Genomic DNA, 17,993 nt, shown 5'->3' with positions numbered 1-17,993 from the left:
GAGGGAGAAGCAGACTCCCCGCTGAGTGGGGAGCCCGACACAGGGCTCGATCCCAGGACCTGGAGATCATGACCTGAGCCACCAAGGCACCCAGGGAAGAAAAATTTTAACCCAGTTTCTACTTCTGATCAAAGCCCTCCAACCAGACTTCACTGCAAGGCTCCACTTTGTCCAGAGCCTTTGAAGGGAAACAGGTTCATTATAGACACAGTGTTCCCTAGAGATTAGCATGACCCACTGTCACATTTTGAGTTTTCCCCCATGCTCTTGTTTCTTTCTTTTTTCTCTTTTAAAAGATTTTCTTTGTGGTGCCTGAGTGGCTCAGTTGGTTAAGCGTCTGCCTTCAGCTCAGGTCATGATCCCAGGGTTCCGGAATTGAGTGCTGCCTCGGGCTCCCTACTCAGCAAGGAGCCTGCTTCTCCCTCTGCCTGCCACTCCCCCTGCTTGTGCTCTCTCTCCCTCTTTCTGACAAATAAATAAATACAGTCTTTTTAAAAAGTAATAAAATAAAACAAATGTGAGCCATTTCATCTCAACACAATACTGTGGAGAGTTCGGGACCTATCCCTGAACACCTGGGCATCCCGTTCTAAAGATTCAAGGATTCCATGACAACTTACAATAATAATTTACTATTATCCCAGCCATGGGAATATTTCCTTGTTGTTTGACTCCTTAGCTCACCCAAGAGCTCAGATTGCATGACGTAGGGCCGGGACCAGGGTAAGGCAGGTGAGGCAGGGTCATACAAGAGCAGGGCCAGATCCTGACTTCGCTTAACATTTTGATATTTTTTTGTTTAGAAGATGTTTTGCATCCATTTTGATTAATGAGATTTTCGGTACTTGTGACAATTTTGTGTCAGTTGTCTTATCCTAGTGTTGGCCGTGCCATAACTCTTGCCCCATTTAAGTCCACAGGATCCTAGTAGCCTGGTGTGTTAAAAACAAAGCAAAACAAAACAAAACTTTGGAGCTAAGGAGAGATGGTTCTAGTCTTAGTTCTGCATGTCACTAGCAGCATGTCTCTGGATGAGTCACCTTCCCTCTGAGGACCCCAGGGGTCTCATCTGGAAAATACGGGGACATTAAACTCTTATGAGAAGCACAAAGATGGCAGGACGATGTATTCTAGCTCTTTTACTACCCTCCATGCCTCCAAGTCGTATCAAATCTGGTGATTTGCACAGAGTGGGCAAACAATGTCTTCTAGTCAGTGTTTTTTACATACTGAAACAAAACCATAGACCAAGGTCCAAAATGAAAAGGCCCACACAAATTAGAAACATTCTGCAAATAAAACCGAAACCTCCCCAAACAAGAACATGGTCCCTCCCTCATTCTTCCTGGAAAAAAAAAAGAAAAAAGAATTTAAAATCATTGCTGTCTGATTTATTTAATTACGACAAATTCTTTTTTTTTCCGGGAAATATTCTGTTCAAATAGTTCAGGTTTTGAGTGAAGCAGACTTGTGTAATCAGCCCTCAGGGATTTCTTTCCATCTAAAGATACTAGTACCACCCTAATGAGTCAGATTTCATAAAATGTAACATCTGTGAGAAAAGGTTATAAACACGCAGTGGTGCCCAAAACAGCTGTGGAACTGCGGGAGAAGTAGAATCTCCGCTTCCTAACTAGGTCTGCGTAGTTACGTTCGCATAACTAGAAGGTAAGGAGAGAGAGAGCATTTATATCTTCCCCTCTTCTTTCCTTGACTAAGAAAGAAAGAAAAATATTAAATGAAGGAAGGAAGAGAGGAAGGGGGTGGGCAAGGAAAGAATATCATCAGATCCTGGTTCAGTGGTAAAACATAGGACTATATTTTAAGAGCTTTCTTTTATTCCTAATTCATTTTACAATAGGCATCTTTCCCATTTGCTCGCTGTCTGTAGTGGTAGAAATGAGAGGGAAGAACCACTTCTAAGGCCTCTTCACTGTATTATTTTGTAAATTGGTTCTGGACACAGTAACTATACAATAAAATAATCTGCATTTATTTAATATCTTTCTTTCATCTTTGATACGATTCACCTTGTCCCAGAGATGGAGGTCTGGTACTTGAGGAAAAGGAAAGGGGTCTTGTGAAAGTCATTAAGCACAGTGGCGCGGGAGAGAGGAAGGACGGATGCCTCTACCCGCGCTGTTCCTATCATCTCTGCTTCGGAGAACTCAACAGCCAAGTGCTTCACCAGGTACTTAAATCAGAAAATATCTTGGCACCTATACAAGTCCTATAATATATCTTCAGAGAAACATAATATAAGCATTTTGTTTCCTGGATAGGAACTTGGAAGGAATTCAGTAACAAACCACTTGTAAATAAAATTTTTTAAAAAGTTTACTTTTAGCAAAGGTTCCTGTCTGTATCTTTTCTGTTCATAGATTTCCTCTAACAAGGCAAATTTAGACAAACTGTTTTAAGCCTAAAGTCCAATTACAGAAAGTTATTAAACGCAGAAAAAGCAGGTGCCTGGGTGGCTCAGTCAGTTAAGCATTTGCCTTCAGCTCAGGTCGTGATCCCAGGGTCCTGGGATTGAGTCCTCATCGGGCTCCCCCCTCAGTGGGGACCCTGCTTCTCCCTCTGTCCCTCCGCCTGCTCGTGCTTTCTCCCTCCCTTTCTCTCCAGTAAATAAATAAAATCTTTAAAAATATAAAAATAAATAAACAAATAGAAGCAGCAAAAGCATGGCCATTCTAAGTTCATATTTAAAAACCACCATACAGGGGCGCCTGGGTGGCACAGCGGTTAAGCGTCTGCCTTCGGCTCAGGGCGTGATCCCGGCGTTATGGGATCAAGCCCCACATCAGGCTCCTCCGCTATGAGCCTGCTTCTTCCTCTCCCACTCCCCCTGCTTGTGTTCCCTCTTTCGCTGGCTGTCTCTGTCCTGTCGAATAAATAAATAAAATCTTTAAAAAAAAATTTAAAAAAAAATTTAAAAAAAATAAAACCACCATACAGGGGCGCCTGGGTGGCTCAGTCAGTTAAGCATCTGCCTTTGGCTCGGGTCATGATCTCAGGGTCCTGGGATCAGCCCTGCATCAGGGTCCCTGCTCAGCGGGGAGCCTGCTTCTCCCTCTGCCTCTGCCCCTCCCCCTGCTTGTGCGATCTCCTCTCTCTCTCTCTCAAATAAATAAATAAAATCTTAGAAAAATAAATAAAACCACCATACAGAGTCATACTAAGAGTAACCATAGAGATCTTGAGTTGAAGACACTTTCGTTTTGCTTGCATTCAAGATAATCAAGTTTCGAAGGTTCCGAAAAGAGATACTCAGAATGGCCTTCCTATTACTTCTTAAAAAATCTAATTTTACCATACTGACCTGGAAAATAGGACTTCAAGGCAGTGTCCAGAATGTTCGTTAGAAATTACCTGTCTTCTCTCACTTCAGAATTCACTTGTTAAGCAACACCTGCATTGAACTTTGTGCCAGTTACTGTAGAAAACAAATCGTCTCCTGACAGGTTTTCCTAGTTGGTAATGTGCTTAGGCAGCAATTACAGGCCCTGGATTTTTTTCCTAAAATGGATTTGGTAAGCCTACATCAAAGAGATACAGAAGATGGGCTAATGGCGTGTTCAGTGCCTTTTTATCACCCAGGAGAAGGGAGCTGATGTGGCCTGCCTGGGCGGGGTCCCAGCCCCCCACCTCCACTTGCATTTCCACGATGTGCACCATTCCCCAAAGGCAGTGTGACTCATGTCCTGTGGCAATCTGTTCTGAAGTTTAGACGTGTGAAGTTTCTGCACCAAAGTAAGACTTCTCCTTGACCACGAGCTCTCTGTGAGTCCACAAAGAAATGTGACTGCTTTAAAAAAGGGGAAAATGGTGAATTTGTCCTTGAGCTGTTCTAATAGAATTAAGGGAGTGTTTGTCCAACTCTGCTTGAACTGGTCAGGTTGCAGCTGGGGGTATTGTATTCTTTTCTGAGAATTACAGTTTCAGATGAACAATGATAAACTGGAGCGCGTCCAGAAAAGAGACAACAGGACAGAGAGAAAGCTTAAAATTACATCATGTGAGGAACGCTGAATGAATTGGTGGAAGTTATTTATTCTAGAAGAGAAAGGACAGGATAACTTAAAAAAAAAATTTTTTTTTTTTTTTTTTTGGTAATCTCTGTATCCAACATGGGGCTCAAACTCACAAGCCTGAGATCAAGAGTTGCATGCTCTTCCGGCTGAGCCAGCCAGGTGCCTCAGAGTGGGATAACTTTTTTCAAATGGTTCGAGGTCTGGTATGCAGATGAGGGAATTTTTATCTGGCCAGAGAGCAAAACTAAGGACGCGAGAGAAGGACACATTTTAGCTCAACATAAGGCAAAACTTTCTAAAGATGATAGTTGTTAAAAATAGGCATTTATTTATTTAAAAAATATTTATCAAAAAACATTTAAGAAAATATTTATTGAGCATCTACTATATGTCCTAAGCCCTGAACAAATAGTAGTGAACAGCAGTGAACAGAACCCACGGAGCTTTCCTTCTGGTGCAAAGCCGTGTCAGGTGATGGGACATTTCTCATACGTGGAGGTGTTTAATGAGGCAACCACGAATTGAGGGTTTTGTAGGAGGAAACCAGGAATTAAGTGTGACTGGGCTTGATGATGTCTAAAGCGCTGCCAACCCGGAAACTCTGAGGTACCTGACACAGCTTGCTGGCTCTCCTGGCCATTGGTCAGGATGTCGTTCTGATTCTGTGGCTTGGCCATAATCTCCTACCAATCCATGCATATATGCAGTGCCTCCTTCACTAAGGGGTTTGGGAGGGATGCGGTGCCATGAAGGGTAAACGTGCCATGTAATGTGCTGTGAAGGGAAACAATTTTCTCATGTCTCATTTTCACCCCCGAAGATGTAGCTGCCATTTCTATTTGTTTTCATCTTTTTCAACTTGCCCTTATTAGTTGGGGAAGGGGAGTTCTCCTTTTACAAACCAATTTCTGTTCTTTAATCTCTTTGAAAGAGGGTGAAGTTAGTATGGCCAAAGATTATGGAATTATTGGGGCACCTGGGTGGCTTAATCGGTTAAGTGCCAGACTTTTGATGTCGCCTCAGGTCATGCATGGTCTCAGGGCCGTGGGATCGAGCCCTGCATCGGGCTCTGTGCTCAGGGGGAGTCTGCTTGAGATTCCCTCTCTCCCTCTCCTTCTGCCCCTCCCCCTGCTCACACGCGAGTGCTCACTCTCTCTCAAATAAATAAATAAATCTTTAAAGATCTTAGAATTACAGTCTGCTAAAGTGAAATGAGATGGCAGAGACAATTTAGTCTAGTCCCTTCATTTTATACATGAGAAAAACAGAGTTAGTAGAACACATAAATACCTGAATATGGAGTGGTGGGGATAGAAAAAAAAAATCCTAAGACAGAAGCACTAATAATTACTAGGATTTTAGGCAAAACATCTACTTTGGGCCAAAAAAGTTTTATAAAGAATCATGCGGGGCGCCTGGGTGGCACAGCGGTTAAGCGTCTGCCTTCAGCTCAGGGCGTGATCCCAGCGTTCTGGGATCGAGCCCCACATCAGGCTCCCCCGCTGGGAGCCTGCTTCTTCCTCTCCCACTCCCCCTGCTTGTGTTCCCTCTCTCACTGGCTGTCTCTCTCTGTGTCAAATAAACAAAATCTTAAAAAAAAAAAAAAAAAGAATCATGCAGAACTTCTAGAAATTACAAAGTTGATATTGAAATTTATTTTACCGCATGCATAAAATAGTAGCTTAGCCCAGTCAAAGGGAGACTGTAAACTAGAAGATGTATCTGAGGAGGGCACCTAAGACATAGCGCAGCGAAACAGTGAGATGGAAAATAGGAAAGAAAGTCTAAAACATAAAGGACGGAAGGTAAAGCAGTCTATCATATTATCAAATCAAAGTACAGAAGGGAATAAAGCCTTGTGCTAACCAGGAGGTTAAAAGTAGGTCTGCAGTCAAAGTCTAGTTGATATGTGGGTGTTTTGAGCATCTAAAAATAGGATTATAAAGTAACGGCCATAATATTCCTTTTTTTTTTTTTAAGATTTTGTTTATTTACTTGCCAGAGAGAAGGAGAGAGAGGGCACAAGCAGAGGGAATGGCAGGCAGAGGTAGAAGCAGGCTCCCCGCTGAGTAAGGAGCCTGATGCAGGACTCGATCCCAGGACCCTGGGATCATGACTTGAGCTGAAGGCAGACACTTAACTGACTGAGCCACCCAGGCATCCCATAATATTCCTGATCAGGACAGAGGTTGACTGATTTGGGGATCATTCAATCTGGTGACTCGGGAGAGGACAGGGATACCTTTGTTCTGCCCTGATAGCATCCACAGGCCCTTCTATCTTCAATTTAGGAAGAAGAGTCATGTTTGAAAACAGCATCCCTTTGGCCTTCACCCAATATGGAACAACGCCCTAAGAGAATAAATATGGAAGATACAAACTCATTCTAGAAGGGAATCAGGACCATGATTCTAAGACCTTTTGTAAAATTATGAAATGCTTGGAAATTTCTCATACCAATCATGTTTCTGGTATCTACTATTCTCCTCTGGTGATTAACAGTAAAAGATTTAAGGTAAGGGGCGCCTGGGTGGCACAGCGGTTAAGCGTCTGCCTTCGGCTCAGGGCGTGATCCCGGCATTATGGGATCGAGCCCCACATCAGGCTCCTCTGCTGGGAGCCTGCTTCTTCCTCTCCCACTCCCCCTGCTTGTGTTCTCTGTCTCACTGGCTGTCTCTATCTCTGTCGAATAAATAAATAAAAATCTTAAAAAAAAAACAGTAAAAGATTTAAGGTAAAAATAAATGTTTGTGGAGCAAAGAATATGGCAGTTGGATAGACGTGCAACAAGAGAGGTGGGTAGAGTCGGCCACTGAGGAAGAGGGAGGTGTCTGAGGTCCTGGGGCCCCTCGTGGATAAGGAGAGAAAACAGGAGCTGCTTCGAGCCTGGCTCTGAGGCTGAGCTGCAGAAACAGACGAGTGGGCCTCTTGAGCAATGCAGTCAGTGGAATCCACACGACGCCCTGCGCCTTACTGTGTATGTATTCAGATGAAATGACAGCGTTGGTAGACCGTTCCTAATAGCTCGGAAGCTGGGTGGAATTATGATTCCAGCAATATGGGACTCTGGATATCCGGGTATTCTTTAAACACTTCTCACTACAAAACCTCGAAAAACACTGGATTAAACATAACAAAATCATCTTTCTAAATGTATGGCTGAGCTGGCGAGAAAGTAAAGGAAATTCGTAGGGGCCTGAACTCAAATGGGGGGATCAGGAATGCAGAGAAACATCAAAGCCATGGCTTATGCAACCTTTCCTTTGTTGTTACCACCATGCAAAGCTAAGAAGGTATAATGTAAGACCTGGAAATTTCCTTAAATGCCTGGAACCAGTAAGTCTCCCAGGTTTTGCTGAGGAGCCAGGGGGCACGGATGCATGTTGGGGGCACACTTTCTTTTCTTTTTCTTTTTTTTTTTTTAATTTTTTTTTCAGCTTTTTATTTATTTGTTTGAGAGACAGAGAGTGAGTGAGCGAGAGAGAGAGCACAAGCCGGAGGAAGGGCAAGAGAAGGAGAACCAGGCTTCCCACAGTCGCTTAACTTACTGAGCCACCCAGGTGCCCCAAGGGGGCACACTTTCAAGTCTGCCTTAGGCTTCATTTTCTGCTTGCAGAACCTTCAAGGTCATCCAAGGTGAAAGCTTAGGGCCTTTTCATGGCTTTCTTGGCAATGCACCGGACCCTGGGCATGAGCACAGCCCTATACTTGCATGTGGCCTTCTTCATTCTCAGGTATAGGGCAGAGCTTTTCAAAGCCCCTCTGTCTTATTCCTCAGTCTTTTAAAGCTTTTGGTGAGGGGCGCCCGGGAGGCTCAGTCAGTTAAGCGTCCAACTCTTGGTTTTGGCTCAGGTTGTAATCTCGGGGTTGTTTTTGTTTTGGGGTTTTTTTTGTGTGATATTTTATTTATTTATTTGACACAGAGAGAGACAGCTAGAGAGGGAACACAAACAGGGGGACTGGGAGAGGGAGAAGCTTCCTGCTGAGCAGGGAGCCCTTTGATGCGGGGCTGGATCCCAGGACCCCAGGATCATGACCTGAGCCAAGGCAGACGCTGGACAATTGAGCCACCCCGGCGCCCCATGATCTCAGGGTCTTGCTCCTGAGCCCTGCATTGGGCTCCCTGCTTAGCGGGGAGTCAGCGTCCTCCTTCTCCCTCTCCCTCTGCCCCTCCCCACCTCACACATGTGCGTGCACGTGCGCGTGCTCTCTCAAATAGATGAATAAATAAATCTTTAAAAAAATTTTTTTTAAATAAAGCTTTTGGTTAATGCTTTCCCTCAACTGGTATCCATCTCCTCAGGCAGCTGCAAAGCTAAGTAACTTCCTGTTATTATTTTCGATAAATGCTTATGGGGAAAAAGCTTTTCACCGTCGGTGAGCTGCCTTAGGTCAAATATAGATAATCCTACAAGCGAGGCTTTCCAGGGAGCCACCAGCCAGGTCACATAATAGTTCCCTGGGAGTGAAGCTTTTAAGGAGTCCCAAAACTACTCTCTCTTCCTTTCGCTTGCTACGAGGCGGCCGGGCTTCACTGAGGGGGTGGACTGTTAGTTTTCCAGAAGATTGCCAGGCAGGGTAAGACTAGAGCAAGTCACAAATGCCACGCAGCTCACTTCTTGTACTGAGATTAAGCCGTTTTAAATTTTGTTGTTTTTGTTTGTTTTCGATGAACACTCCCGGATTGTCGCAAGCCTTTGGATTAGGATTAGAGTTCTGGAAAAGTGGATTCAGACCATTTTGCGTTTCTTGTTGCTTTGTGGAGGAGAGCATTTTCTGAGGTCCTGACTTTGCTTGTTTTGCTCATGTCACCCAGATGGGGAGTTTGAACAGGCATATTTTGTGCATATGGGAACCACGTGGCTCAAATAGCATGGTGTTCTTTAAAAAATTAGGCTGAGGGGTGCCTAGGTTAAGTGTCCAACTCTTGGTTTCAGCTCCGGTCTGATCTCAGGGTCATGAGATCAAGCCAGGCTGATCAAGTCAGGCTCTGCGCTCAATTGGAGTCTGTTTGAGATTCTCTCCCTCCCCCTCTAGCCCCCTGCTCACCCTCTCTCTCTTTGAAATAAATAAATAAATCTTCAAAAAAAAAAAAAAGCCCCACAAATAAAAAATAAGGCATATTAAGTCTAAGAATAGTAATTTAGCCTGCTTACTAGTTAAACTCCTATGGAAACACGTATATTTTCCCACCATCTTCTCCTCCCTAAATTTAATTTAGTTGTAGAGACTATAAAAGTGAATGAATGAATACATGAATCAATCAAACAGTCAAATTTGTTTCTCATCAAAGGGTCCAGTACAGGGACTTAAACACAATGAATATTCAAGGAATGGTATTGAATTAAAACAAATTGGCTCAAAATAGGCAAAATTGACCAATTCTCTATTATACTTTATCCTCACAAAACACTAAATCTTTAGCTTTATATTTATCTCATATAAAGTTGTAAATTTTATGTTGATGATTTCCCACTTCTTTAATGTTTATGGGATATGTCTTAGGTTAGGTGGGAAAAAAGTACTGTAATATAGTTTTAGCGGTAAATTCTTTCCATAAAAGAAGGGAAAAAAGGAGAGAGGAGGGATGGAGGAAAGGAGGGGGGAAAGAGGAAGATACTCCTGTCCCTTGTCAAGGTGGTGGCCACGGACAAATTTTGAAAGTATTTGACTAATACCTAGCAGAGATAATTATTTTCCATCAGAAAACTTATAACTAGCTCAATTGAAGGACATTAGTTAAAGAAGGCTGTCTGGAAATAATCTGAAAAGATCTTCGTGTCTCATGTCTTCCTTAATTTGTTATAATGAATGAGTCATAATATTTTAAGAGGATTAGAGCTGCTTATAATGAGTGCTACATTTAAAGGACTAAAGAAGCTTTAGTAACAATATAATATAATATGATTATGGTACAACATAATATGATGGGACAAGATAATATGATTCTTTCATTTCCTGTTTTCACTAGCAAATTACAAAAAAAAACACAAAGCAGCTTTTGTTTCGTTCTTTGCTACAGAAGAAAATGTGAAGGTTAAGTAGTATCTGGCTACGTATACACACTCAAACACACACAAATACCGAGTTAACTCGATTTTATACATGTGTAATAAAATTGGTGTCATAAGTCATTTTATCTCTTTACTTCTCTATGACTCTCCTTTATTAATAATGAATATAAAAGCGGGCCTTCAATGACTATGCTAGCAAAGATAGTCCACATCTTCGAAAATTGTTTCATCTGCATTAATACTTAAAATCATCGAATTAAAAGCAAATCATATTTTCCTCAGTTCCTGTGACATTAAGTCACAAGACTCAAATTTGAAAAAACACCGAAAAACAGGAAGGTTCTTCAAGACATCAGACCTGTTCTGTTTAGCCTTTGTCAAGGAAAAACAAATTGTAGTTCCAGATTAAAAGAGAAAAGATGGGGGGCCTGACGGGCTCTGGGTGGAACATGCAACTCTTGCTCTGGGGTCATGAGTGCAAGACCCACATCATGCTTGCTTGCTTGCTTTTTTAAAGCTTTTGTTTTTTTATTTATTTTTATTTTTTTATTTTTTTAAAGATTTTATTTATTTATTTGACAGAGATAGAGACAGCCAGCGAGAGAGGGAACACAAGCAGGGGAAGTGGGAGAGGAAGAAGCAGGCTCACAGCGGAGGAGCCTGATGTGGGGCTCGATCCCATAACTCCGGGATCATGCCCTGAGCCGAAGGCAGACGCTTAACCGCTGTGCCACCCAGGCGCCCCATGTTTTTTTATTTGAGAGAGAGAGAGCACAAGGGAGAACATGAGCTGGGGGAGGGGCAGAGGGAGAAGCAGTCTCCCCGCTGAGCCCACTTGGGGCTCAATCTCAGGACCCCGAGATCATGACCTGAGCCAAAGTCAGACGCTGAACCCACTGAGCCACCCAGGTAGGTGCCCCTAGAGGTTTCTTTAAAAAAAAAGGAAAAAAATGTAATCTGTGACAATTGACTAGATACCGATTTTTTGCATTTATCTTTTTTTTTTTTTTTAACTGAGGTATAGTTACTACATAGTCTAGATCCCGAACTTGTTGCCCTAGCTCGTGGGAGAATCATCAGGAGGTAGTGTCCAATTAGCAGCCCTTCAGGGCCTGCTGCTCCTACGTAGAGCTCCCTTCCCGGGGCCATGCCCTTCTAGAGCGGCTCACCTCCAGTGAGCGTTAGCATGGAAATAGAAAGCCCCGGCCATGATGTCCCAGTGGGGGACAATTCTGATGGATCCATTTTAGCTTCATAGGTCCACCTCTGGCTATCTTTGCTAGTCCTACCTTGCAGCTCAATTTCTCCCCCTGCCCAATTGTCTTTCTGCACACAGGTATTGATCCTAAGTTCACGACCTAATATCCGATCATTAAACTCTGTCTCTGAGTTTTCTTCTAGAAGAACTCAACCTGTGACACAAGATGGATATCAGACAATCTCTAAATGAGGAACTTTTTTTTTTAAGTTCTGTTTTCTTTTAAAATGCCAACGTCATCAAAGACAAAGAAAGGCTATGGAAATGTTCCAGATTAAAACAGACTAAAGACACGTGGCAACTAAATGTAATATATGATGCTGGACTCCATCCTATACTAGAGAAAAACAAAAGGCCAAAAAGAACATTATTGAAGCAATCGACAGAACTGGAACGTGGATTAGAGATTGGCTAAAAGTATTGAAGCAACTTAAAATTTCCTGTGATTATCAAGTATGCGGCGATTATGTAGAAGGATGTCCTTGCTCTTAGGAAACAGACCCTAAAATACACAGGGAGAAGGGGGCATGAAGCATGTAACTTCCTCGCAAATGATTCAGAAAAACTGCATACACAGATACACAGACAGAACAGAAACACAAACGGAGCGAAAATTTAACCATCGGTGAACAGAGGTAAAAAGGGATTTGAGAGGATTCTTTGAATTTTTCTTGTGACTCTTTTGCAAGCTTGAGATTATTGTCAAATAATAAATTGAAAATATAGAAATAATTACTGGTCAACCAGATATAGCAAAATGTTAATAATCAATCGAGATTATAAGTACTTAATTGTTCTCTGCACTATTCTTTCAGCTTTCCTGAGTGTTTGGAATTTTTCATAATAAAAAGCTGGAAAAAAATACAGGCCAGGACATTTGCTATGTCTCAACTCTTTAAGGCTTGCAAGAGTATACTGTTTGGAACCCTGTGCCCTGATTTCAGGTAGGGGCCACAGATTTCATGGTTACTTTATCTGTGATGAACAGAGCACATCTTAGCATACAGGTTAGGCTCTGAAAGCTCTCCCCTCTCTACAGGAGAGCTCTTTAAATCATTAATTATTTACCTCCTCTCTCTAAGAAACCCCATTAGATGTACAGTGTAAGCTCGGAGTCCCCAAGCTTTGTCTTTTTTTAGTCTCTGCTATATCCTTAGTTGCTAGAACAATTCCCAGAACATGGAATATGGTCCATAAATACCTGGTGAAAGAACAAGTGAAGAAGATCTTAAATAAATACAGACTTGGGTATAAGTCAAAAAAATTTTACCTACGAAACATCAACTTCCGTCATTATGGTCAAAATTACATTTGGCTTTACTTTTTTTTGCTTACTTTCTCTTTCTTATTGCAAGGTGGGAGCATCAGAATTCTGGAATCATCTCAACAACCAAGTCGTTTATCTGGATAAACCTGAGCCAGGAAATAGTTTGAGGGAGGGCTGCTGGGCTCCTGGAGGGAGCAGCAGAGCCTTGAGGAAGCAAGCCCGTTAGGGCATGAAGTGTAGAGTGCCCTTGAGGAAGGAGGTGCAGCCGCTGTTGCTGGGGACCTACGAGGGGAGGACTCACCACCCAGGATAGAGCTGACTCGGATCCCAGAGAACCGATGTTCCACCACATGTGGCGGAATGAAGGCAGCCTGCTAAAGCGAGCCAAGCGTCAGAGAAGGTAGCTATTTATTAGCCAAGGATCTCACTCCGTTAAGACCAGAAACAAACAAAGCTGCAGGAGCCGAATCAGCCAGAAATCATGACTGGAGCAAGAACCAAGAGGAACCTAAACAGATGTGGAAATAGAGAGCAGTAGCCTGGCCATCAGTTTTGTCTAATTTGGATGTTTGCCCACATGGAGCTGGGTGGAAGTGTTAACCACGGAACAACAGCCTTCCCACGATCACGTCCTTCTGGCAAACCACTGGTGCTTGCTGATGGTGCTGGTGGCCACGGGGGCTCGGTCCCAGCTGGCAAGGGTCACCCTGGGACACGTGCTGGCTGTTGTCAGCCGGAGCACCCTTTAGATTCTACTTGACTATACTGTGCAGACTGTTTCTACTCCAAGCTCAGAGTTAGAGCCCTTTGAGCAAAGTATAACCAAGAGCCTTCAGTTTTTCATCTTTTCTCCCTCTGTCCAGTCCCCACCTTCTAATTTTCAAATCTAGAAAGCTGCTTGCTTCCTAGGCAACTTTTATTTAAAACAATTTGTTTAAGGGTGCCTGGGTGGTTCAGTCAGTTAAGCGTCTGCCTTCAGCTCAGGTCATGATCCCAAGGTCCTGGGATTGAGCTCTGCATCAGGTTCCCTGCTCAGTGTGGAGTGTGGAGTCTGCTTCTCCCTCTCCTGTTGCCCCTCCCCCTTCAAATATAGAAATAAAATCATTAAAAAATAAAATAAAATAATTTGTTTAAATTTGTAATTAGTTAACTAAGGATATACTGTATGGTGACTAATATAACATAATAAAAAGTTACTATAAAAAACCCAATAATTTGTAATTAGTTATTTTACACTGAATAATAAAAAAATATCCGCTTAACTAACAGACCCAGCAAATATCTGGTGTTTTCCAGGTGACATCTTATCATGCTGCTTACAAACACACACACAAATACTCCTCGACCTCTTGACACGTTGACGTGGATCATTAGAATTAAAATCACTACAGCGGTCCTAACACAGAAGTATATTGTAAGACATGATTTGTGATGTGTAGGTGTCCTGAAAAATACAATTTATGGTTGTTGTGGTTTTTTCAAGATTTAAAAAAATTTTTTTTAAGTAATCTCTACACCCAACATGGGGCTTGAACTCACAACCCCAAGATCAAGAGTTGCATGTTGTTCCGACCAAGGCAGCCAGGCCCTCCCTACAGCTGGGGTTTATTTCAGATATTTTACCCATTTACAGTGACAGTACTACATAATATTTCTTCCATTTTTTTTCTTCCATCTATTTCATTAGAAAATACTCAGCTTATTGGCCTATAAGAGGACTTTACTAAAGATGTCACCAGCGTGGCCAAAAGCTGAGTTGTCATGGGAGGAGTTATCACTCCAAAAGGGGACTAAGTTAGTACACCTGCAAAGCAGAGGCAGTAAAACAACAAAAAGGTCTAACTTTATGGGTCAATGTATAGTTTTGCAGGAAGGATATTCTGGAAAAAAAACTATTTTACTTCCATTACGAAATTTATGAGTTTGGTTTAGTGTGTATATATATATGTATTTTTTTTACATATGAATTACATATGAAGAGGGATATAATTTTTTCAGTATTTAGGGCCTGTCAGGAAAAATTGTGAAGGATACTGAAATGGGAAGACAGGTTCTGAGTATCCTATCTGGTGTGTGTTTTTGGGTTCTCTGCCTGTTACTATCTGAATATTTCACAATTGTGCACATTGTCGACAACTTACAATAATGCAAATGATCCTTTTCCACAGAAATATGAATGAATTCCAGTGGAATGCAAGTGATTGTTGCCCTGTGAATTACTAAGCAGTTTTGCCAATTTTGCAACGGTTTATAAACTCATTTCAACGTTCCTGATGGCTTATACATGCGTGATACTTTGAATTCTCTTTTTAACCCATGGTAACATCTTACTGAGTCTATCATTCACTAATGAGTTAAAAAAAAAAAGAACTTTGAGACATGTTAATTTTATATTTGTATGCGAGTCATGATTTAACTGTTTAAAAAATTATCTTTTAATAGAGCTTTAGTCCAAAAGTGTTGGTCTGACCTTGAGAGGACAATGAAGAGGGAGAGGAGGATGGGGGTGTGGTAAGGTTTTTAAAAAATGTATATGAAATTTCTTTCTGGTCCACTCAATTTCCAAAACCTAAATTTACCTCCCACTCCTAGAATAATGATGGAACTGAACATCAAGATGGGGAAGCAGTCCCTCAGAGGAAAGGAGGGCTAAGTGGACTTCCAGACAAGCAGGGAAGGGCTTCAGGAGAGAAAATTCTGATAGCACTCCAAGTTTGGTATTACAGATGCAAATTCTTTCTTGAGGGATCCCAGACTCTCTTCCCCGCACCCTTACCTGTCCTCTTTAAGGACCGTGTGTTAGAAGCCAGGTCCCTAGTAGGACTGTTGGAATCGAGAGACCAATAAATAAGATGAATAGAATTGCTTTGCACAGCCAGAACACTAACCCAGTACTCAGATATGTACAGCTCTCCGTTTATCTCTCCCTCTTTCTTTCTTTCTTTCTTTCTTTCTTTCTTTCTTTCTTTCCTGCAGTCAGACTGAGGCTACTTTAATTGCTGCTGCAGCTACCCAGAGGAAGGGAGCCAAGCCCATGCTCTAGCCACCCCCAAACTACAGATAATTGGTTAGATGTGGCATTTTGCCTGATCGACGCTGCAGTTCCAGAACACAGACTGCCTTCCTTGGCCCGAGGATACGTATCTGGCTCACCAATGTGAGATGAAGAGAAGCCATGGCAGCCCCCAACGACACTCCAGTTATGTCTCATCTGTCACTGCCCTTGCTCCCCACTCCCCCTTGAGATATCTAAATAATATTTAGGGTAGGGTGTTTACATACAGTTGAATTTTATTTTGTTTTTATTATTTTTTTAAAGGTTGTATTTATTTACTTTTGCGTGTGAGAGAGAGAAAGAGTGAGAGAGCAAGAACAAGCGGGGGGTGGGGGGGGAGCAGAGGGAGAGGGAGAAGCAGACTCCCCCCTGAGTGGGGAGCCCGATGCGGGACTCGGTCCCAGGCCTCTGAGATCACGACCTGAGCCGAAGGCAGACACTTAACCGACTGAGCCACTCAGGCACCGCCCCAAGTTGAATTTTAGTTCTCCATTTCCTTTCCAGTCTTCCATGTCTGTCTTCTCTGTCACCCTCGTCTCTCTCTCCCACCAGTCCATCCTCTCCAAGTGCCTGGGTGAGATCCACAGCAGTCGTGAGCATTTCTGGGCGGTAGGTATTTTACGGAGTGAAGCCCTGGGGCCCTGGAGTCAGGCAGACCCTGGTTTCAAATTCCAGTTCTACTTACTACCTACCTGTGTGGCCTTGCGAAGTTAGTCAAAAGCCCCAAGCCTCAATTTCTCCATCTGTAAAAGAGGGATAATAATAATAATACCTACTTGACTGGGTCGCTGTGGGGATGAAATGAGGCAGTCCAGTGACGCTCAGTGTCTGACTACTATTATAATTGTTTTTTTCCTGCCTTCAGACGCCCTGTTTCCCATTCTCCCCCTATTTCCAGTGTACTTCTATGTCCCACCATCTTATTTGTAGGTATTATTTCACATTTTTTTTTCAATCCACCGTAGATACTGATAAGGTACAGGACATGCTACCCCAAAATACGGCACCTCGGTATATTGAGTAGTTTAAGCGAAGGAGCTTGAGAAATAGTAGGTTTCGGGAAGGACTCTCTGACCTTTCCTGGTCTCCTTGAAGCAGCTCATATGAGTCTCACGTGAGAGGTGCCCTCCCTACACCCTGAGGAAAGCACCTCTGAGGAAGGAGGGACTCTGAGAAGAATCTGAACCAACAAGCCCTGCTTTGCTTCCCCCACTGTACTACTCTCTGCTCATTACCCTTTGTCCTGGCACATTTTCCATGAGTCCCCATTTTTGCTCAAACGTAGTATAAAAACACTCAGGTTTGGGGCGCCTGGGTGGCACAGTCGTTGGGCGTCTGCCTTCGGCTCAGGGCATGATCCCGGCGTTGTGGGATCGAGCCCCACATCAGGCTCCTCCGCTGGGAGCCTGCTTCTTCCTCTCCCACTCCCCCTGCTTGTGTTCCCTCTCTGGCTGACTGTCTCTATCTCTGTCGAGTAAATAAATAAAATCTTTAAAAAAAAAACAAAACTCAGGTTTAACTGTTTCCTTGGGTCATTTCCTTATGAAGGCTCCCATGTCATGTAAAATTTACATTAAAAAATCTGTATGCTTTTCTCTTGATACTCCGTCCTTTGTTAGAGGGGCCCCAGATGAGAATTTAGAAAAGGAGGAGGAAAAGATAGTTTTTTTTTTCCCTCTCCTATAATGGCAAATCAAAGACAGTGTCCAGGGTATCACATCATTTTAATTACAATCAACTTCAGTTTCTCTGTCTGTGATCTGGGGAGAAAGCCCATGAGTAAACCATTGTTGGATTGTTGTAAGAATTATACCAGATACCACCCAGATAGCACTCTTACAAACATGGTGACCATTCCTAAAACCGCCAGACTTTCTGTAAGCAGTGTGGCAAACACCAACCCCACAAAGTGACACATTACAAGAAGGGCAAGGATTCTCTGTATGCCCAGGGAAAGCGGCGTTATGACAGGAAGCAGAGTGGCTATCGTGGGCGGACGGATTTTCTGGAAAAAGGCTAAAATTATGAAGAAGATTGTGCTGAGGCTTGAATGTGTTGATCCCAACTGCGGATCTAGGAGAATGCTGGCTATTAAGAGAAGCAAGCACTTTGGTAAGAAGAGAAAGGGCCAAATAATCTAGTTCTAAGTGTCATATTTTATTTTATTACAAAGACAATATAATCTTGAGGTTATGTTTCACTTAAAAAAACTACGCAAGATACATATGTGTCTCACAGCGCCTGGCTTACAGGAGGAGCTCAAGAATTGTGAACTGTTATTATTATTATTATTTTTTTAAAGATTTTATTTATTTATTTGTCAGAAAGAGAGACAGAGAAAGAGGGCACAAGCAGGGGTAGAGGC

At 42.7% G+C, this 17,993-nt stretch overlaps 1 protein-coding gene, 1 long non-coding RNA gene and 1 pseudogene across 7 annotated transcripts in view; 2 read left to right on the top strand and 1 right to left on the bottom strand.

Moving 5' to 3' along the window:
- The window catches only part of GPR1 (G protein-coupled receptor 1), a 44,048-nt gene that overhangs the window by 16,039 nt on the left and 10,016 nt on the right, over positions 1-17,993 (bottom strand). For 2 of the 4 annotated variants that reach the window (XM_008687410.2, XM_040641591.1), the window contains one exon: positions 16,321-16,371. The gene's annotated coding sequence lies outside the window, so the exon portion shown is untranslated. Of the gene's footprint in view, positions 1-16,019; positions 16,372-17,993 lie in introns of those variants that run through there. The other 2 variants (XR_005837657.1, XR_005837656.1) reach the window with 2 other exon arrangements.
- LOC103659791 lies at positions 1,437-13,583 on the top strand. Of its 3 annotated transcripts, XR_567627.2 has the most exons (5): positions 1,437-1,668; positions 2,041-2,191; positions 11,385-11,941; positions 12,122-12,250; positions 12,662-13,582. It is a non-coding gene; the product is annotated as an uncharacterized LOC103659791 (long non-coding RNA). The 3 variants fall into 3 exon arrangements; XR_005837661.1 differs by having other exon boundaries at positions 11,450-11,941; positions 12,122-13,583; XR_567626.2 differs by having other exon boundaries at positions 12,122-13,583.
- LOC103659790 lies at positions 17,473-17,809 on the top strand (annotated as a pseudogene).

The sequence above is a fragment of the Ursus maritimus genome, unplaced genomic scaffold, assembly GCF_017311325.1.
Source record: "Ursus maritimus isolate PB19 unplaced genomic scaffold, ASM1731132v1 scaffold_1, whole genome shotgun sequence".
In the NCBI taxonomy this organism is placed as follows: Eukaryota; Metazoa; Chordata; class Mammalia; order Carnivora; family Ursidae; genus Ursus; species Ursus maritimus.
The sequence above is the reverse complement of the archived record's forward strand: the minus strand, read 5'-3'. Positions and strand labels throughout refer to the sequence as shown.